Genomic DNA, 13,116 nt, shown 5'->3' on the forward strand with positions numbered 1-13,116 from the left:
GGGTTCGATTCCCGAACGGGTTGAATTTCCTGGTTGAGGTTTTTCAGGATTTTCCCTCAACCGCAAGGCAAATGCCAGGAAATTCGGGCCACAACATCCCTGAATATCACCGGCTTCATTAATCACCAAAAATAATATTTGTAAGAAATCAGTAATACATCTACAGACGCCATTTAGTTCACAACAATAGAACCAGTCTCAGCAATAATACACAGGCCTTCGGATTTCATCTAGAAAGATTAACTCGCGATATGACCAGAGATGTTAAAGCGAGTATAAATAACAACTATATATTTTTTTAAACTAAAAATTACACCATTCTTACGTATTTATCACAAAAATTGTTACAAATCATACGACTTTAGGAACTTGATTCTTTACAGTTTAATTATGCATTCTAATGTACAGTCTTGAAGAATTTACAAGAGTGGCGTGATCTGTAACAATTGTTGTGATAAATGCGTAAGAAATGTAATTTTGTAGTTAAAAATCGAAAAAAAAAAAAATTGTGTACGGAGCAACTATGGAATTCATAACGCATTTTTAGCTTCAGAATATTAGGTAATTAAAGAAATTATACTAATTGATTAATTGGCGATCTTACTCGTGTTAATTATGTAAGCATGTGCGGCTTACACTGTTTCGGTGCTACTTCACACCATCCTCAGAGCGTTCTAGATAGAAGGCTCTGAGGATGGTGTGAAGTAGCACCGAAACAGCTGTAAGCCGCGCATGCTTACATAATTAACACGAGTAAGATCGCCATTTAATCATTTATTTATATTCAAGTGTTAAAAGTAGTGTACGAAAGATTCAACATGAAATTATACTCCTGAATAGTTCATTCTTTATCTGTAATATTCCTTTACCCTTAAAACTAAAGAATAATTGTATTTTACAAACAACATCAGGTTAGTGTAATTCTGAAAATATTGAGATTAGAACAAATGTTTATATGGCATTTTTTGCTCAGAATGTCTTCGAAAATAAGCTCTGTAAGTGACGGTAAATTCTCGTGAATTACTCTGTGTATATATACAATACTATAGTATTATATTATAATGAAGTAAAATAAAGAAAATATAGTATTTGAAGATGAATCAGAATCAGAACTGCATAAAGGTTATGCGCAAGAAATGGGGTCCAGATACTGAAATAATGCCAATATACAGTAATTAATAGTTGGAATTGGAAATTCAGTGTGACAGTTTTTACGCTGAAACATAATATGTGATTATATATTCAAAAGATTTTCATGTATTGCATATCGGAGCTTACATAGCTGCAACAGGCAATACAATGAATGTAGTCGAGCTCCCCAGGTACGCTAGTAAACGGCGCGTCGCTCTCCAGTCAACCGTGACAGTGCTGGCTACGACGCGCGACCAGGCGGAAGGAATCTGCGAGTCCGCGGCGACGGAAATGGGGCGTCAAATGGTTGTGCATGTAAGCGGAGAGTCTACGTTCTTCATCTGCAGCTGCTTACATATTGGATGAGGTACGTATCGCCATACTTATAAATTATACAGAAATATCTACTAATTACTGTATACCCCGGATTTTTAGACACCTAAAATATGCCCTGGATTTATAGAAATAGGCACCAAAAACATAGATTTAGACACCTAAAAATACAATTTCAAGCAGCTAAAATGTAATTTCTATGCACACGAACTGCAGTAACTATAAAAATGCAATCAATTTGCGAGTATTAACCATTAGAGTAATTAGAATAATAGTAGGTGCCAAATCTAGGGAATCTTGTAGGACTCTTTTCAAAAAACTACAAATAATGCCCATGGCTTGTCAGTATATCTTTTCATTAATAATCTTCCTCTTATATAATCGTGAAAACTTTGTAACTAATTCAACAGTTCATAGCATAAATACACGTCAAAAAAATGACTTTCATACTCCATCGGCAAGTCTATCGTGCTATCAAAAAGGAGTGCGTTATATGGCAGTAAACATTTTTAATAGCCTCCTTATCGATATAAAAAAATGAAACTCAAAACATAAGATTATTTAGGGCCAATTTAAAGAAGTACCTAATTTCTCACGTCTTCTATTCTGCAGGTGAATTCATGACATTCAATAACACTTCATGAAATTGATACTAAAACTTTGTGTTGTACTAGTAGATTATATTGTAAATCTCTTCTGTATATATTTCATCTAGACTGTGACTATAAATTAAGACTTCATAATAGTATTAAGTTTTTTGACTTGGTCCATATTCTAGCTGTGAAACAATGTATGAATACCATGGAATGTTAATACTCGTAAATACAATACAATATAGTACGGTATACAGTGACAAAAACGATAAAAAATATTGCGGTTAGAAACTTAATTTTTGTTAAGTCTTAAATTACGAATACCGGTACGTAATTTTTAATGAATTCATCGGCCTCCTTGCTCTAAGGCTGCTAATACATAACTGCTCATATTACAATTAAATTAATTCATTTACCGATGAATTTACAATTAACACATTATTCATAATGTGGCATTGCAATACATAACGTTTTTCTCTGATTTTCTATTATGGAACTTTGCTTTTTCTTAGACAGAATCATTTTATAAACGAAAAAAAATTCTTCGCAATGATACCGAAACAATTGATGCATATTTAAATCTAGCAATATTTGCCATGCTGATTTCTCTAGGGAGAACTACATCCTTTCGATTCATCATATTCCTACTGTCTGTTCAAATGCTCAACAAAACCAGACACCTTCAAGAAATTTCTTTATTCCCACAACCAAAGTATTACAGGATATTTGAACCATGCCCACCCCATGATATTCAAAACTTTCTCTTTCACTGCTACACGAAAATTTAAAATATATACGTAACAAATAGAAAGAGGCAATTTTAGACTCTAAAACCTTAAAAATAGGTCTGAATGGATAAACTAGGCATTTTAGGCGCTATAAAACAGCTTTCAAACATTCATATTTTATATAAAATGTGGAGGTATTTAACTAGTTTTAGCTTATTTCTATAGAAAAAAATAGGCATTTGACCTAAAATCCGAGTCTAGTAATAATAATGTCGCTGCAAACAAATGTAAAACGAACTTAAAACTGCAAATGTTTATCTGAATTTTCGACAGATGTGGAGTATCAATGCAATTGTGTGTCAGTTCAAATGTTTATGGCTTCAGTGAAATCGTTCGTGTGTAAGTCCTCACGATGGATATTGTGTATTAATTCAATTATTTATTGTTTCATTGAAAACGAGGGTATGGTGTATCAATAAAAATATTTATGGTTTCTTTCGAAATGAATGTGTAGGAGAATATTTTCAACGTATAGAATATGAGTGTAAGTTTGTTTCTTTGGTCCCAGAAACTAGTTCGATTAATTAAAATGTGTCTCAGTGAAACATACAGCAAAGTCCGTATAGATCAGTTTCTATCTGATGCTTTTTCAATTCACTGCGGGCTAAAGCAGGGAGATGCACTATCACCTTTACTTTTTAACTTCGCTCTAGAATATGCCATTAGGAAAGTTCAGGATAACAGGCAGGGTTTGGAATTGAACGGGTTACATCAGCTTCTTGTCTATGCAGATGACGTGAATATGTTAGGAGAAAATCCACAAACGATTAGGGAAAACACGGAAATTTTACTTGAAGCAAGTAAAGCGATCGGTTTGGAAGTAAATCCCGAAGAGACAAAATATCTGATTATGTCTCGTGACCAGAATATTGTACGAAATGGAAATATAAAAATTGGAGATTTATCCTTCGAAGGGGTGGAAAAATTCAAATATCTTGGAGCAACAGTAACAAATATAAATGACACTCGGGAGGAAATTAAACGCAGAATAAATATGGGAAATGCGTGTTATTATTCGGTTGAGGAGCTCTTATCATCCAGTCTGCTGTCCAAAAACCTGAAAGTTAGAATTTATAAAACAATTATATTACCGGTTCTTCTGTATGGTTGTGAAACTTGGACTCTCACTCTGAGAGAGGAACATAGGTTAAGGGTGTTTGAGAATAAGGTGCTTAGGAAAATATTTGGGGCTAAGCGGGATGAAGTTACAGGAGAATGGAGAAAGTTACACAACACACAACTTCACGCATTGTATTCTTCACCTAACATAATTAGGAACTTAAAATCCAGACATTTGAGATGGGCAGGGCATGTAGCACGTATGGGCGAATCCAGAAATGCATATAGAATGTTAGTTGGGAGACCGGAGGGAAAAAGAGCTTTAGGGAGGCTGAGACGTAGATGGGAGGATAATATTAAAATGGATTTGAGGGAGGTGGGGTATGATAGAGAGTGGATTAATCTTGCACAGGATAGGGACCGCTGGCGGGCTTATGTGAGGGCGGCAATGAACCTTCGGGTTCCTTAAAAGCCATTTGTAAGTAAGTAAGTAAGTTTGTTTCTTTGGAGTTCATGAAATGGACAGAAAGGATTGTAAATTGAAACAAACAAGGTAAACACATGTTGAGAATTAACATCTGCGCATCTCGTAACAGGGAATCAAAACTCCTGCTTAATTTGACGTTAAAAACTGGTCATTAAGTGAATTTCCAGCCGAATAAATAAAGAATTTTCAGTATTTGCTATAGAGGTTAGTAATCTCCCAAAGATACTCTACATTTGAGGTATAACAAATTGTGGCTAGCATCATTCGTTTTGAAATAAAGAAAGAGAGAAATGTATTAGTTCTATATAAATCACTCTGTATATAGTGCAGGAAGGGCTTCTTTGCAAAACGAGTATGAATTTTGGAGCGCGAGCTCAAGCGAGTATCCGATCATACGAGTTTTGCACTGGTTCTTTCCGCAAGTGTGTTACACGATATTTTTTCTACGAAAATATTATTATGAAGTATAAGTTAATTGAGGCAGTTAGAAGCAAAGGGGTGTAAGTGACATTTTAAAAAATTTATTTAAGTGCATCCAGATAAAACCAAAGCATTTAAAATTCCAGTGGTAAAGGGATATATGAGTAGCTTAATATCAAAGACGGACATCTGACCTTAATCGAAATTTAGATAGCTGTGATTTCTTATATAATTTTTCATGCTCTTTCCAGTTATAGTGAAACCATATGTAAACTCTAACACTACATTTATAAAATAAATTTTGTTAAATATTACAAAGAACACTGTGAATTAAAACATTGCCTCTAGATCAAAACTATGGAGATGACAGATGTCCGTCTTTGATATTAAACTACTCATATCTTTTAAGCACATCACACATTAACATTTAAAATTAAAACTTCACGGAATTTACAAAAGCTTAGTAACTTTTAATCACATTTTATAAAAAGTAACAAGTGCACTTATATCCATTTGCTTCTGACCGCTTCAATTAATTAATTATAATTGAAAATAGTTTTTAAAAACGTTAAAACGGGTTTTCATCTACGTCATCAGGTTTGTTGCCAAGATACGGTACTAGTAGGAATCCATTGTTGGTATAAACAGATACTGAGTTTGGACGACATTTTGTATGCTTAACGTTTCAATATTTAAGTCGTTCTGAATTATGGATTTATAGTCCCGTCGCTCTAATTTCCGGCAGCCAATCACGTTGCAGGTCGGCTACATTTAAACGTGTGCGTCTTTTGATTCGCTGATGATGACGTTATGCATTTCCTAAGGCTTGATAAATACTTAATATAATCGCCCGCCATTTTGGCTCTTTCGTTGGCGTTCGCAGAAAGCAGACGAGGATGTTATTTGCCTCTCAATTACAGTGCGTTTGATTTATTATCATAGGAGCTACGACATGATAGTGTTTAACAGTGTGGCAAATAAATTCCTCGTCTGTAGCTCGGCAACGAAATAACAAAAATGGCGAACGATACTACATACCTAGACTTTATAGAGTCTCCACTTCCTAAGACGTAAGCAAAGAGGAGGAGTCACGCCGGGAATAACAGCGTCGCCACTATAGAAGACGAGTTTTAGGGCAATAATCTATTCTAATTCTCAGTCTTTCATATTTAATTTGGGAAGAAAACTGTAGTTTTTTTTTTTTTTCGTTGTTGGTAACTCTATAGCATCTATTAGTGCTTTATGGTTGTGCTAATAGATAGAGTTACTTGTCAACAATGTGACGCTGAAACGTGTTCAGGTTACTGCCCAGCGACAGTCCTGATGTATTTTATATTTTTGATGATTGGTTATTAGTATTAACCCGGTACACTCACATTCATACAAATTTCCAGACTCTAAACACCCAGGCAATTAGAAGACTGTAGTGTTCGGAAAAACTTTTCGTTACTGAATGTAGGAAATCGTACTTCTAATGTCAGTTCTGTTGCCAGGAAACCTATCATTCCTCACTTTCGTAGAAAAATAAGTATTCTACGCCAAACAATTATCCCGTCAGGAATTGAATTACAGTGCTTTACATACGAGCTGGCTTGCCTCCTGCTTTGGGTTTTGTAAAGCCTTCTGTCGTGTTCGAACAACGATTGCATAAAAAATTGCAATAATTCAGTTTAATTGTAAAAAAAAAAAACTTTCAAACATGTTGCATCCTGATTCTTTTCTTGTTCACAATGCTTTCATTAGCACAGATATGTCGTAACAGGCCCTTTTGACGCTGGATATGTGCGATGCTTGTCTTCGACTTAGCAATATTCTAGCAGGGCAATCTTTCTGTCCACCACGGTACAATACACGCACATCTACAATCGATGTAAACAAATAATTGAACAACCTCAAGAGGCCTTTCACGAGAGGCTGTTTGAAATCTATGGAGAAGAAACCCTCTGTCATTGAACCCGGTAGAAGCTCTGGAATCTACAGTTAGAACTAAAACAATGATACTACTACTACTACTACTACTACTACTACTACTACTACTACTACTACTACTACTAAATAATTTTTTTAATCGTAAAAATATTTTGTGCGAGATCGTGCGTATTTGCTTGTTTTCCGCACAGAACCAATATGCGGTAAGTGTGAAATACCACATTCAGTATTCCCAACGTAACACACATAACAATTTCCCTCTTCTTACCGCTTAAGCGCGACATTCATTTTACTGCTCTAGGCTTTTAACATATTATTTTTAGAGACGTTTAACATAGTAATAATTATAAATTGGAAACTTACCACTGCAATTTCATCTAAATTGCAATGTTAATTATTGTTTTTAAATATTTGCAAAAATTAAGTAAAGTCTACTACTCCACGAAACTTATTGCATTCCTGATACAAGTAACATTAAGGAAGCCGTGAAAAAATCAACGAGATTCCAGATGCCGATGTTATTACTGCAATATGTTATATAAATAATATTGTTAAAATATTAAAATGAAAAATAAATTAGTACATAACCTTACCGTTTGTTTTAAGTTCGTATTTATAGACTGAGGGAAAAAAGACAGACGTATATCACGGCCTGCTGGAGTATAGTAAACACAGAAAACATTTTACAGCAACAATGTTGAAGAAAGATATTTTGGTTTTCCGAAGTTGGCATCATTAAACAGAAACCAAGATGGAGATTTCATTGCAACTAATTAGAAATTCGTCTTTCAGGTATGTAATAAACGATCTTTGCACAAAATAATGTACGATACTCGAGCGGTATGTTTGTTTTCATGTTCTCGGAAATTAAAAAAAGCTCAACTACGTTTCGCGTTTTCAATCTTTTCCTCGAACATGAAAACGTCAACATACCGCTCTTGTAACGTATATTACTATTTTCTTGTAGCAGGAGGACAGTGTTTTACACATACTAATTTTCATTATTGTACAAGATACAGTAATGGAGGAAAAAAAATGTTGAATATTTCCAAAATTTTACTGCTGTAAGCTGTACCTAACCCCTTAAAATGTATTATTAAATACTATATTATTATTGGACAATAAGAAAACTAGTCCAACTTTAACATATCGTGAAGAATCTAAATTGAAAATATTTGAAAAAAAGAGGAGTTGAGGAAAATATTTCGACTAATACAATGCAATATTGGTCGAGATAATTCATTCAGAACGTAGCACGTAAATTATGATTATTATTATTATTATTATTATTATTATTATTATTATTATTATTAGCATCTTCATTATTTGTCTATGACAATCGACATATTGTCATGGCCTTCTGTATTTCGATATTGGTCCATAGGGAAATCCGTCTAGTTTTCTCGGGCCAGAGTTCTGGATGAAATCCGGTCATACGGACAGATGATACGGCCAAGAGGACAATATTCAATTCAAAATAGTGCGAAGAATAAATATCCGAACGCGCCGAAAGAATCCGTTCTTATAAGTGAGCGCCTACCTTTAGTCTCCGCATATGATCGATATATTTATTATTATTAGTATTATCTTAATGTCGTCTATCATCTGGTATCTTCTTCTGCCCCGAACTTTTCTCCCGTTCACCATTCCTTCCAGTGCATCCTTCAGTAGGCAGTTTCTTCTCAGCCAGTGATCCAACCAATTCCTTTCTCTCTTCCTGATTAGTTTTAGCATTATTCTTTCTTCACCCACTCTTTTCAACATAGTTAAATTTCTTATTTTTTTCTATTTCACACGCTCTATTCTTCTCCATATCCACATTTCAAATGTTTCTCTTCACTTCGTCGTAATATCCATGTTTCTGCCCCACAAAATGTCACACTCCACACAAAGCACTTCACCAGTGTCTTTTTTAGTTCCTTTTCCCAAAGATCCGCGTAAAATGCTCCCTTTTCTATTAAAAGCTTCCTTTTCCATTGCTATCATCCTTCAGGCTTCCTGGCAGAAGTACTTCCTGATTAAGTCCCAGTAATTACGAATTGCTTACGAGCCTTCTGTTAAATCAAATGTTCTACATTTCTTAGACCCTATGGAAAATTTCCCATAGCTTTCATAATAGCATTGAAGTAGTTGTATCCTAACATTTAGGCCTAATGATAGAACCGTGACTTGAAACTTCAAAATTCTTGTAGCAGTACTATTAAAATCGTTAATATTTTATTCAACAAAATGGTAACTATGGAAATGCAGAAAGTAACAAATGAAAACATTCATTGTTTTTCTCTATTCATCTTTATAATATTCAATGTATATTATTTATTTTCAATAAATTTTTATCGTTTTGATAGCTACCACATCTTGTCGCAGAATATTATTATATTTTTTAATATCATTATGTATTTTTTTAAACATTAATTTACACTTTCGTTTTTGTTCATTTGAATTAATTAGGATGCAGATATTTTAAATCCAAGATTTTGATGACTATCACTTCGATACACTACTATCTCAGATGTTAAAATATTTATAAAGCTTTAAATAATAATCCAGTTCCAGTAAAAATTCAATTAGGAGCTTCTATTACAGAAGGATTAGGACGAGGCATAGACTGTTTCTTGTAATTTTTGTTGAATTTAATTTTTAAGTCAAAAAGCTTCAACATTTTGTTAGAAGTGAATTTTGAATTATCCTTTATAGAGTGATAAAACATTCAATATTTTGAGAGATGGTAGTACTCGTCAGAAGAAAATGTTGGTCTAAAAATTAATATATTTCGTGATAAGAATACCTCGTACATAAACATAATAAATTATGTAATTTCATTTCATCTTTCTGCCCTACGTTTTAGGGAATACTTCTTGTTACCCTTTTGTTTACTGAATTTCCGATATGATACTGAATACCCAATAAGAAAAAAACAAAAACCTCACATTACAAGATATTTTGTTCTTATAATACCATATTCAATGCCCTTCTTTCGTACAAAATTCAAATTTAGGATCTATGTTTTGATGAATACTACATCCTCAGAATATTATTTTTTTTATGGATATCACATTGAACACCTCCTATGATGTTGATGGACAAGTACTTATATTTGGAAGGTATTAATTTTATGACCGTGTTTATCAGTCTTTTTTCGTTCTTTTGATGAATACTTTCTCTCAAAATGCTGAATGCTATTTTGAAACATCCTGTATATTTTATGAAGAAACCGAACTGTATAGGCTACTGCAGCGTTTCTCAAACTATGGTCCGCGGACCACCTGTGGTCCTCGAGGTCTGCCCTTGTGGTCCTTCAAAAAAGACAGAAGAAAAAATAAAACTCAAACGAACTGCGTTTCGCACTATAACTTAAAATCTCAGAGTTTGGAAATGACGCATGGCAATCGAATTTAAATTTTTCTCCCAGTACTAATTTTTTATGAAATTTATTACCCTACCCGTCTACCGACTTCCCACTCTACTCTCAGTAGCAAAAGAGGGATTTAAAGCACTATGAACGTTGTTTCTCGTCATCTTTTCCCTACACATCTGGCGCCGCACCTGTAACCCAGCCAGGGACCACCCGAATTCATAATAGAGGATCAAAGTACCGAATCTTAATTCTGTTTTAAAATACAAGTATACTGGTATTAAAATATGCTACAAAAATGATAAATTTTCTTTCGAAGGGAACAAGAGTAAGGTGGTCCGCGGAACTGTTCTGACTTAAAAAAGTGGTCCCCACTTCAAAAAAGTTTGAGAAACGCTGGTCTGCTGGAATGTATCTGGGAACAGACTGAAAAAGTAAATTGTTGCGATAGTCGAACTTCTGGTGAGAAAATATATAATTTTCAGTACACAGGTTTTTTTTAAGATGAAAAATTAGTATGAGACAGACAGACAGACATAGAAGTAATTTAGGTTTTTATAGAGCACTAAATGTATATGATTATGTCTCGTGACCAGAATATTGTACGAAATGGAAATATAAATATTGCAGATTTATTCTTCGAAGAGGTAGAAAAGTTCAAATATCTTGGAGCAACAGTAACAAATATAAATGACACTCGGGAGGGAATTAAACGCAGAATAAATATGGGAAGTGCGTGTTATTATTCGGTTGAGAAGATTTTGTCATCTAGTCTCCTATCAAAAAATTTGAAGGTTAGAATTTATAAAACAGTTATATTACCGGTTGTTCTGTATGGTTGTGAAACTTGGACTCACTTTAAGAGAGGAACAGAGATTAAGGGTGTTTGAGAATAAGGTTCTTAGGAAAATATTTGGGGCTAAGAGGGATGAAGTTACAGAAGAACGGAGAAAGTTACACAACGTAGAACTGCACGCATTGTATTCTTCACCTGACATAATTAGGAACATTAAATCCAGACGTTTGATATGGGCAGGACATGTGGCATGTATGGGCGAATCCAGAAATGCATATAGTGTGTTAGTTGGGAGGCCGGAGGGAAAAAGACCTTTAGGGAGGCCGAGACGTAGATGGGAGGATAATATTAAAATGGATTTGAGGGAGGTGGGATATGATGATAGAGAATGGATTAATCTTGCTCAGGATAGGGACCAATGGCGGGCTTGTGTGAGGGCGGCAATGAACCTGCGGGTTCCTTAAAAGCCAGTAAGTAAGTATGTATCTCATGAAGAAACCGAACTGTTTAGGCTACTGGAATGTATCTGGGAAACAGACTGAAAAAGTAAATTGGTGCTATAGTCGTGGAACTTCTGGTGAGAAAATATATAATTTTCAGTACACAGGTTTTTTAAGATGAAAAATTAGTATGAGACGGACAGACATAGAAATCATTTAAGTTTTAATAGAGCACTAAATGAATCTAGATTTAATGCACACGGTAGGCCTAATTAGGTCATATGTAGTTAATTTTGAAATGGTAGCATTGCTATTCCTATGCGTTTAATTTCTTTGCTTTTGCTGTTAGACTGAAAGAAGATTGAGCACAATGAATTTGCTTTCTCGATCGTGGGCGGCCCTCGTGCTCGACACGCCCCCTTCCTGACTCCCCATTGTAGTGTGCATCTTCACAGTGCATGTGGGACCAGTTACACCACTCGGACACAATAGAGAATGTTAGAAAAGTTCGATTACTTTTCCATGTGACGTCAACATGCTGGTCAGGTATAGGGGTCACGTGTCGATGCGATGGTTTGTTTCGATCGGTAATTGCGCGTTGCCTACCAACCGGGCGCTACAAGTACTTCAAGTGTCGGACCTCGCGCGGGCGGGCAGTTGGAGTGGCACAATCTGCGGTGCGCACGGCGAAACTTGGTTCCTTCAAGTAGTGATGAGGATGACAGTGTGGGATGTATGAATAGCCTTTCACATCGCCAGCGACTTTGACGGTGAGTTGAAAAGTTAAAAACAAATGTGCAATGTAATACAAATGTAGGGACTTCGTTAATTTCTGCCAGTGTGACTTATAAATCAGTCTGTTTTTAGAATAACTAGAAGAAAAATTCATCTCTTTTTAATTCTTCTTCATGTTTGTCTTAAAATTTCATTCGTAGGCGTATTAATATTTATTTTCATTATATGAGAATGTATAAGAACTAATCGACAGATTCTATTTCCAACACAAACAAGAAACTCAATTGAATGATTACAAAATCTACCCCTGCTGCAGAACATAGTTATTCAGAACTACCAACAATTACTAGTTAATATTCTTACTATAATCCCTCCCCCAGTGCGTTAAGTAAGATAATTATATTAAATTTCCATCTAAGATGATCATTTTTCTTTGCCCGATTTCCTTTAGTCGTGTCATGCATTCATGCATTCGTTAATATATCGTCATTTCGTCATTCAGCTGTTTTCTGTTTTGTTCATTTGTTATAATATTGTCATAGCCTACTTTTATTCCAAGGAGTATTATTTCTTCTTTCTGTATTGTTAAATTATCAATATGCAATTCGTTAATTTTCTCGGAGTGGGGCTACGAAAAGTTGATTAAGGGGTTAGGTACAGCTTACAGCATTAAAAGTTTTGGAAATATTCAACATTTTTTCCCTCCATTACTGTATCTTGTACAATAATGAAAATTGATATGTGTAAAACACTGTCCTTCTGCTATATGAAAAAAAAAATATATATATATATTTTTACGTTTAAAAAAATTAATGATATTATTTTTTTTTCAAAATTCGTAATGGTGGTAGTTCACTGCAGTGATGAAGCTTTTCCCTCATAACTCATAAATTTGTTAACTTATTCGTGTTCTCTCTCTTTTATTTTATTGCTGAAACTCATGTTTACAATATCTTTGAACTATATTCCTTAATAAATAATATATATTTTTTTTATTTTGTGTTAGAAGAAAATACTGATATTTGACAATTTTTTGAAAGAATTTATTTT

At 34.3% G+C, this 13,116-nt stretch overlaps 1 protein-coding gene across 2 annotated transcripts in view; it reads left to right on the top strand.

Annotated features, from left to right (window-relative positions):
- Positions 1–1,359: 1,359 nt before the first annotated feature.
- LOC138691235 (kinesin-like protein KIF12) overlaps positions 1,360–13,116 on the top strand; it is a 303,486-nt gene continuing 291,729 nt past the window's right edge. Inside the window, exon 1 of one of the 2 annotated variants that reach the window (XM_069813042.1) lies at positions 1,360–1,498. The gene's annotated coding sequence lies outside the window, so the exon portion shown is untranslated. Of the gene's footprint in view, positions 1,499–11,987; positions 12,102–13,116 lie in introns of those variants that run through there. The other variant, XM_069813043.1, reaches the window with a different exon arrangement.

Source organism: Periplaneta americana, chromosome 16 (genome assembly GCF_040183065.1).
Source record: "Periplaneta americana isolate PAMFEO1 chromosome 16, P.americana_PAMFEO1_priV1, whole genome shotgun sequence".
Lineage (NCBI taxonomy): Eukaryota > Metazoa > Arthropoda > Insecta > Blattodea > Blattidae > Periplaneta > Periplaneta americana.